The sequence below is a fragment of the Lissotriton helveticus genome, chromosome 7, assembly GCF_964261635.1.
Source record: "Lissotriton helveticus chromosome 7, aLisHel1.1, whole genome shotgun sequence".
NCBI classification, from domain to species: Eukaryota; Metazoa; Chordata; class Amphibia; order Caudata; family Salamandridae; genus Lissotriton; species Lissotriton helveticus.
Window position 1 is genome coordinate 1,421,703,594 of NC_136068.1, and position 9,024 is coordinate 1,421,712,617.

At 43.5% G+C, this 9,024-nt stretch overlaps 1 protein-coding gene across 3 annotated transcripts in view; it reads right to left on the reverse strand.

The window, feature by feature from the left end:
- The window catches only part of LOC144770320 (manganese-dependent ADP-ribose/CDP-alcohol diphosphatase-like), a 235,725-nt gene extending 232,180 nt beyond the window's left edge, over window positions 1-3,545 (reverse strand). The window contains exon 1 of one of the 3 annotated variants that reach the window (XM_078654735.1): window positions 3,441-3,545. The gene's annotated coding sequence lies outside the window, so the exon portion shown is untranslated. Of the gene's footprint in view, window positions 1-3,057; window positions 3,234-3,341; window positions 3,383-3,440 lie in introns of those variants that run through there. The other 2 variants (XM_078654737.1, XM_078654736.1) reach the window with 2 other exon arrangements.
- Window positions 3,546-9,024: the final 5,479 nt, after the last annotated feature.

Genomic DNA, 9,024 nt, shown 5'->3' on the forward strand with positions numbered 1-9,024 from the left:
TACACAATAAACACAGCCACATTAATACCTTAACCTTGTACAATAATTAGGTTCTTAGAATGATATGCTGAGTTACAGCTGTTAATGCTCCTGTACCTGCTCACCACTGTTGTCAGGACTCTTCATGTTTAGTTAGATTGTTATAACTTTATTCGATTTTCTTTCAAACCATATAAGTACATAGAAAATACATCATGCAATATAAAAAATTGGTCTCCCAAAACTCCCATCATTCAACAAAATCTGTACATAAAATCCTCTTGAAAATAAAAAAAATCATGGAATACAAATATGTTATCTCATCAATTAAAAGAACTGTCCTGTTAAAACCAGCCATCTATAATTCATGTTCAGAGACCATTAACAACCATTGATTTAAAAAAAAGGGCTAAATAGTGACAAATAGTGAGTGTTTTTAACATCTGGAGAAAGTAAAAAGCTGACAGCAGTTGAATAAAATTCTGATTCAACAGAAGAGGCCGGACTAAGTTGTGGCGCAGCCGGTTAATTTAGGACCTTTCATAACAATATGGAAAGTATCAGGGAGGGAAACATGATCGCAAAAACAAGGAGGGAGATCCGAGACTGTACACCACACCCCTCTAGGTAACAAAAGCTGATAAATCTTGTTATACCTAAAGTAAGTCAGAAGACGCCTATGATATGAAGGCATTTCCCACAGTAGATAAGGTTCCATAACCTGCACTGTCTTGACCATAATGAATTGTCGAAAGAAAAGCTTATGGTGGGCTAAGGCTTCCGGTTCTGAAGTCACACTGTTTTACCCAGGGGATGTCCCTCGTGACTATCCCTTCAGGATTGGAAACCAGCTCAGATCAACCCAAAGACCTAAAAGCAAGCTTGACATAGACTAGCCAAGAAATACTCATCGCACCTTCCAACAACATACAATCGTATATTAGGAGCCTATTAAGCAAGAGATCTTCTTTCAACCAGATTGATAGCCAGAAGATATGGGGAAGGAGGGCAATTTAGTCTGTTATGTAACCAATGCCTACTTCCGCATGCATCATTTCTGAAGGGATGCTTGCAGGAACTTTGAGGAAACCCCTGAGAAGCGAGTTTTCGACCACCTGTAGCTGGGTACACAATACATAACCCAAACTTTCACAGCCATAGCTGGCCAGTGACACACATTTAGCTCTACAGACCTTTAACATTGCCTATACATTAGTTTGGCCCAAGGGTCTAGCTAAGAGGGCAACCCCCGCAGTAGCCGATTGAAGTGTCAGCAAGTTTTTCTTCATCAGTGGTTGCCCAAAAAAACTGGAGTCTAAAAGAATCCCCAGGTAGGAAAAGTGCTCTACCCTAGAGATGGGATGACCCTTTGACACAAAGCTTTTTGGCCTGGTATTCTTAGGTCCCACCACCATCACATGGGGTTCAAGATGGTTTGTGGAAAGGTACAGGCCTTCCTTTTACCATTCATACAGCTCTATCAAGCAAGTTGGCAATCCTAGACATGAGGACAGCATCATCCGCATATAGAAAAACTGGTAAACGACGAGCACCTACTAATGGGACTTCTAGATCCTGTTCCAACAAGGCCGCCTCCACTCCATTGATCTATAGAGTGAAGAAAAAGGAAGCCAAAATACACCCTTGGCACACCCCTGTCTTCAATTGGAGGGACTAAGTGCACTCTCCCTCTGATCCAAATCTAACTATGTCAGAAAGGGAGGGCATGCAGGAAAGAAAGCAAGGCCGGCTTGACCCCACGGACCCAAGTACAGCCCACAACTTAGCTCTGATCGGCCCTCCCCTTTCACAGATATACTTGTTTGTCAACGACATAGGATTAAGAGTCTGATCCACTGTCCCCTAGCTGGGCCTAAAGCCATTCTGAATCTCTGTGAGAATGTTCCCCTTACTATCCCACGATGCCAAACGATCCAGCAATACCCTCCCCAGGACCTTAACTTTGCTGTCCACCAGGGATTTAGGATGATAGCAGGCAGGATCAGTCCTGCTCCCCTACCTAAAAATTGGTATTGTGGACATCTTTACCCTCGCGGTCGCATGGAAGTGCTGTGTGAGCAGGGGGGCCCACAGGTCCACCTCAGACTTTAACAAATTCCCCGGTTTGCCATCTGGTCACGAGGCCTTCGTGTTGGTAATGGCTCGGATGGCTTTCTTAACATCCATCCAATGAAAGTTAAAACCCAGCTACTCCCTCCCCCACCACCCTCTTACATGGTGCAGAATCACTGCTCTCTTCCAAGTGATAGATAGCCAAAACTGCTGAAGGCCTGATAACAGACCTGATCCGTGGCAGAGATGGGGTCGTTCACAATCCGTCAAACCTCATTAGGATCTCTCATGGCACAGGGTTCCGTTAATTTTTCCCATAGTTCTAACTTAAGGAAAGTCGTCCTATTGCTGCGTGCCGGCCAACAGCAAGCAGGGGCGGTTTCATCTAGGCAAGTTTTGAAATCCGACCTACGAGTCGAAATCAGGGTATTTAAAAAATCCTCAGGAACCACCTTGGCCCACTTAAGCCTGCGCCCTTGAGCAACAGGGACATTTGATTCTGCTACCATCCTATCCTTGGCACCGTTCCAGTTGAAGTGTGCCAAACGAGGATTTTGATCACTCAGGGTATGCATGACGGCTTTAAAGTCAATCAGATAAGTTAAAAGGCAAGAGGAAACTAATATGTGGTCGATAATATAGGAGGCGGTCTTCTATCCCTTAAAGGTCGGAATATGTATAGCATTCCTAGCCTCCTGTCAAGTCAAAAGGTTCACAAGAGAATGATCTAAAAAAAACTATCCCCAAAGGGCGAATGCCTCAAGCGGATCTGATCACCACTCACCACGTCCCCGTCTTCTGGGGTGTCCTCATATAAAAAACAGTCTACCCAAGGGGGTAAGTTAAAATCGCCTATCAGGAGAATTAGAGTAAAACCCGAATACTGAGTGGACATATTTATAAGAAACTGATTAAGCTGATGTACAGCTAGCTGGTCAACCCTAGGTAAATGATAAATGTTAACAACAAGAACCCTTAGGCGATCAGGAAATGTCAATATAATACCTAAAATAGCTGGTGTGTGGGAATCCAGTCTATTTTACAGTTGAGGGTATTTCTAATTAAAGTGGCTGCACCTGTCAGGATTATCAAAAGACTACCAGAACTAGATTCTCTGCGAGTGTAATTTCCCTTAAAAATCAAGCTCGGCAGAATAGATGCAAGCGGTCGCCTTTCACACCCAAGAGGGCGATAGATGTTCATGCTTTGGAGAATGCGACAGCGCGCTCTAGTGGTTGTTCGCAATCAGTAGGATCCAGGTGTTGAGCCCGCTCTGTGGCGCACTTCACCTGAACTGTAAGGAAGAGAACACGTATTTGCAAGCTCTCTGTTCCTGTTTTCGCGAGGAGAGTTTTTTCCGAAATCTCGCCGCTGTAAAAGCCTCGTACCTTCAGCGGAATTCCTGTGGAGAATATTTAAAGTATCGCCGTTTCCTGGAGTTGGCAGTTCGAAGCGCAAACTCAGTAAGACTGTTCCCATATTTCTGTCATGCGCATTAGTTTAGGGCAAGAGTAGGGTTTGAGCATGCGCTAGTATTTGGACACTGATAATTGAAGAGTCAGCACAAGTCGACATAATGAAACCAATTATACAGGAGTCTGGTGTTTACTGTATTGAAGCTGGGAAGCCTTTCAAATTAGAAGTGAAAATGACTTCTAGACAGAACGAAAAGCTTTAGTTACAGATTCTGGTGAAAATGATAATTGTTTAAGTTAACGAATAATTTTAAAAAGAAAAACACTTGCCTTCATTTTCTATATAAACTTCTGCAGAGACAACTTGAGGTGAGGACCCTGAGAGTAGAAATAAAATAAGACAATCAGAATATTAGATAATCAGAAGTCTAATTATAAACATTACAGTTTACAAGCTCAAGAACAAGAATCATTTAAGGAGAGGAGCTTAGTTCACACCACTACAGGGTAGGTTCATATCTGCGGGCTAGAGTGGGGTTTAGGAAGGAGTCAGGAAATTTAATTTGCATAATTATCTGACAGCAAACATCAAGTTGCCGGAAGAAGACAAGCAGCGGATGTCTGAGGCTGAAGGAAGAATCAGATGGGTGTGAGCATTCTCTTCTCTGTCCCATCCCCGTTCCCCCCTGGGGTTTCATTGGCATTGTGTAAAATCTATTTGCGTACTGCTGAGAAACCTTGGGTGGGCATTGGGAACTAGCGGCATTATGCTCCCGTGCTTGTGTTGGTACAGCCTCTGACAGAACCCCCTTTAGCCCAGCCATGAACAGAGGGCAAGGCAAAATAAATAAACAGCACAAACCCTTCAAAGACTTTGAACCACTCCTTGTGCCATGTCTCCTGTAGAAAGATGAAGTCATTCGCATTAAGGAGATCAAGACACACCTGGTCTTACAGCTTTCCTCTAATTCTGGGGATGTTCCAGCTCAAAACCCTTAATAAGTTATAAACAGCAGAAGTGACACTGGACAAAGCTGGGGCGTTGAGCATTGAGGGACACGCTCTATAGGCTCCAGTCAGTCCAAGGACACTAAATCAGTCACGCAATCAAAATGATTGACTAGTGTGATAGGAGGGTCACAAAAAGGGAGGGAGACCTGCTGGATACCAAGGCCTGTGACCCTTGGGGTTTCTACACCCAAATCCTGGAGACCGAATAATGACTTATAGAAATAGCCCAAAGGGAGTAAAGGAGTCTCTGTATCATACCCTTTCCCCCTTCAGAACTCCTGCCTGCCAGTTGTTAGAGAAACTAATGACCACAGTCACCTGCAAGAGATTTAGGTGAGTGACCCACCGAACCCTATCTGCACACCATAAAAATATCTTTTGCACACAAGTGACCAATCCTAACCTCCTTAAAAAGCCTATGCACACCTTTGTTTTTCAATTGGGTATAAGTCCGTTGACCCTTGAGACCCTTGACCCTTGGGTAGGTCGCTTCCCCACCGCTGCAGCTCCGCCTGCTCTGACTGCTGTGACCTGCTTTCCTTTTCGGCGCTGTACTCCTGTGCGATCGCCGCCTTGGTCCCCTGCTGATTGCCTGTGCCCTCTTGCTTTCTGTGCCCCCGTGTGCCTGCCTGCCCCCTTCCTCTCGTGCACCCCGTGTGAGTGCTTTTCTTTCTATTTTCTTTGGTGACTGTCCATTCTTTTGCTTCGATCGTCACCGGGTTCCTCACCCCCGTTTTTTCCCGCCGCTGCCTCCTGTGCGGCCCCGCCCCTGCACCCATTCGCTGTCCTACCCTCCCACCTCCCAGCTGACCCCTCCTCCCCTCATATGGCGGCCGCTGCGCGCCAGGGACAGCGACCCTTGACCACTGGTGCTTCTAAGATACGCCTACCCCAGTGTACCTAACCTAAGCCTAGTACGTGGGAAGGAGTAAGTGAGCTGCAGTTTAAGTTAAGTTAGTTTTTGCCAAGAATCTGAATCAAGAATTCTCTAAGGATCTAATCAGCTCTGTACCTTGGTTATAGAATGAAGGAGGTGTTGTATCTCTTTCTCAGGACTCGATCTCCCAGCAACCCCCAGGGTGACTGGAAACACTGGAGCTGGATTTCAATGGGAGGGTCGGCTTCCTTCGGCACTCGTTACAGTTCGGGTAAGTAGATAGCCGATCTGCTCCAAACCACTGTGTGTGCTTAAGGCAGATGCTGGTATATACCTGGAAGGTGCCGAGTTTGACGTAAGGTTGGACATAAGACGTCACTAAGAACTCGCAGTTCTTTTAGGACTCCAGGAGTTCTAGGACAAATCAAAACAGAAGCAGGGGGAATTCCCGGGCTGCTGGAGGCTTGGTTTATTTACAGAACGCCTTGTACTTTCTAGGAGTCTATGGGAGTAGCCTTGCCGTATTTGGACTGCATTGGCTATGACTAAATATGGATATGATTCTTAAGCCTTTATAAGGATATGATTTGTTATAACCACATAAGGGCATGAATCGGGAATATTTAAATAGGGTCCTAGATACGTTCACAACACCCACTCCACGTATAATGTCCATCATTACTAAATACTAAGCAATAATAAAAATATAACGATGCATGTGTTTTCCAACCCACCCCAAAATACATAAAATGCATTTGAAATGGTATATACACGAAAAATGAGTATTATTCTGTACGTTTTTTTAAGCAGAGGTAACATTCAGTTAATGCATATATGGTACGTTGGCTTAATGATTTTGCGAAAATTACATTTATGAAATGGCTGTTAGTACAGAAGAGAAGGTCGAGACCATTTCATCACATATTTATACAAGACTGTACATGTGCTAGAGACTAAGTCATAATATTGTCTCTAGAGTTTCTTAAGAATAGAAATTCTGTTCTCTAAGAATAGTTCTACTTCAAGCAGAGTATCATGTGCCAAAAAAGTAAATATTTTGGCAACGGGAAAAATAATTTCGCTTTCAGGGGAAGAGAGAAAAAATAGTTCCACTGTTTTCAGAAGTGTTGTTTATCAAAAACTGAAGGTCGAATTCAGAGTTCAGGGAACGCTGTGTGCTCATGTTTTGTTTCAAAAGTTATTCTCGTTGTTAGGGGAGAACATAAGTTCAGATAGGCTGGCAAAGAATTCGTCTAAACAGTAGGTGAAAGTTGAACCAAGTCCGAAAAAGTAGAAATAGTGCAGATGTGCGATTCATTGCCGTCATCGGTGTCTAGATTAGCAATGTTCACAGAAGGTTGTACCTGTGTGCCGCTTTCATCTCGTACCTCACCGCCACCTAATTGTAATGGTGAGGTCTCAACGAATGCTGTCATTAGAATGGGTAGCCGCTGGGGACAACACGTTGCATGAGCCGTTACCGAACCAAGCAAAGTATCGATATCCATAGGTACTGCTGATGGTAGTGTAAGACAGACGTCCAACACGCATTCTTCTCCACATAGCAGGCATCGTAGAACAGGTAAGATGCAATCTTGCCAGATTGGTCTAAATGAAAGAAACCAGGTAGTATTCAGATCTCTTAGTCGAGCCAAGCCGAGGACCTTAGTAATCCTGTCTCAGTATCTCATTGCTAGGATCGTTTCTTCCATTGTTGCCTGAGTTTTGTCTGTGACTTGACTTGCCATATCAGAGCAGAAGGAACAAAAATAAAATTCCTGCTACGAGTCCCAAGAGGAGAGTCAGGCCGCCGAACACAGAATGCTCGAAGTTCGGGAAGATGTTCAGGACTGCTTCAAAGGGTGCTAATAGTCCCGAAAAAAGTGTCTTAAATACATGTGCGATGCCACTGGTATCAGACATGTTTAAGATTTGACCTAACATTTCTACGAAATGCACGGGGCAATTTGTCGATAATAGTGTATGTATCTCTGCCGCTGTCCTTGCAACTTGCAGATCATACGTCTCTTTGGATGAGGTTAAAGGCACAGTTGTCTGTAAAAGAATAGACTTCATTCTGCTTAAAGTATCAATTCGAATAGAAGAGATATTCAGAGAAGGCCATATTGCTGCCTCCTTGTCTGGTTTGCTGTTTGTATACAATACTTGCATACAGCAAATGACCCTGGAAGTAACGCTCACGAGATAGGCTATTCCTGGCACCATGCCACAACAGCTTCGGTCACTTATTATAACGTAGCTGCCGTTGGAAAGCTGTCTGAAAAAAGGCTCTATCTGTGTTGCAGGGGTGCCGTGCAGGTGACATGAAAGGTTATTTGATGAACCTTCGCAGGCTCCATGCAAGTTAATACCTTGACACAGAAGTGTACCACTTAGTGAATTTTTACAGTTGTTACCACTAAGAAATACCTCTTTTTTCCCTTCACTATAACATCTATGTGTATAAGGTAAATTCCAGGTTGACTTGATGTATCCTTTACCCAACCTTTCATACAGGCCTGCTGGTATATACTTTTGGCAATATTGAAACTGAAATGTTGTTATCGGAATCGTAATTGTACCATATATTATCCATTCAATGACAGGTCGTTCTGACATTGTCAATGGTAATTTTTCAAGTTTTTCAATGCTCAGCACCGTATAGTCTGCTCCTTTTTGTGCCAAAGAGATTTGTTTATCTGTAAGGTTAAAGATAGAAAATAATGACGTTGTGTTGATTAGACGCCATGGCACGTAGCCTGAACGGAGGTTTTGTAATGTCCAGCTTAACTGTACAATAGAACGCAATTGGGACTGGCCATGTTGTAACATTAGCATATCCTGTTCTATTATATCAATGGCAGATGATACAATGCTGTCCAGTGAATAGACAGAGTCGTTAACCCATTGTCCACTACAGACGGTGATTTTTCCAAATTAATACGATCAATTTCTCGTATTTTTTCGGCAGTTTCAATTTGCATTACTTTCCAAGCTTCGTTGTAAGCAGCGTACATACCGGCGTATATGAAACGTTTTTGACGCTGTTTGCGAGGTCTCAGTATTAAATCTCGCAAGTCAGCACCTTCTTTAAGTAAAGTCAAGTGTTGCTTAATTTCAGGCAGTGTGGATTTCTGTAGCCACTCAAGGCATGATTTTCCTACACTATATGTAGTTATTATCCCTGGATGTTGTCTCTGGGAATATCTTGGGTCTGGCCTGGTCTGTTTGAACCCCTGTGTTTTGTTCAGGAATCTATCTTGACAGTTATTTGTGTCTGTGGGCCAGATCAACCATTTTTTCCAATCAGGATTTGTTCTGTTTTGGTGTAAAATATGGGATACGTCTATCTCCACATCTGTAGTGCTATTACTATCAGGTATGGGCTTTGGAATAGACGGTTTGTTTAAGTCTTTTATCTTGGCTAGGCCGAGACAGGTTGTTTGTTGAATGGTGTCATTCAGGAATATTATATGTTCTGGGATCATGCAGGCTCTGAATAATGATTCTAAACCATGTACCTGCCAGTCTTTTTTTTACCCCAGATGGTGTCAAGACCACCCTGGTGCCATCACCTTTTGCCCCTCTACCAGGTATAAGACTGAAGAAGTTTCCCTGGTTCCACTGTTCTCATCTTTTGAGAAAGAAGTTGTTGGCATAAACTATGTA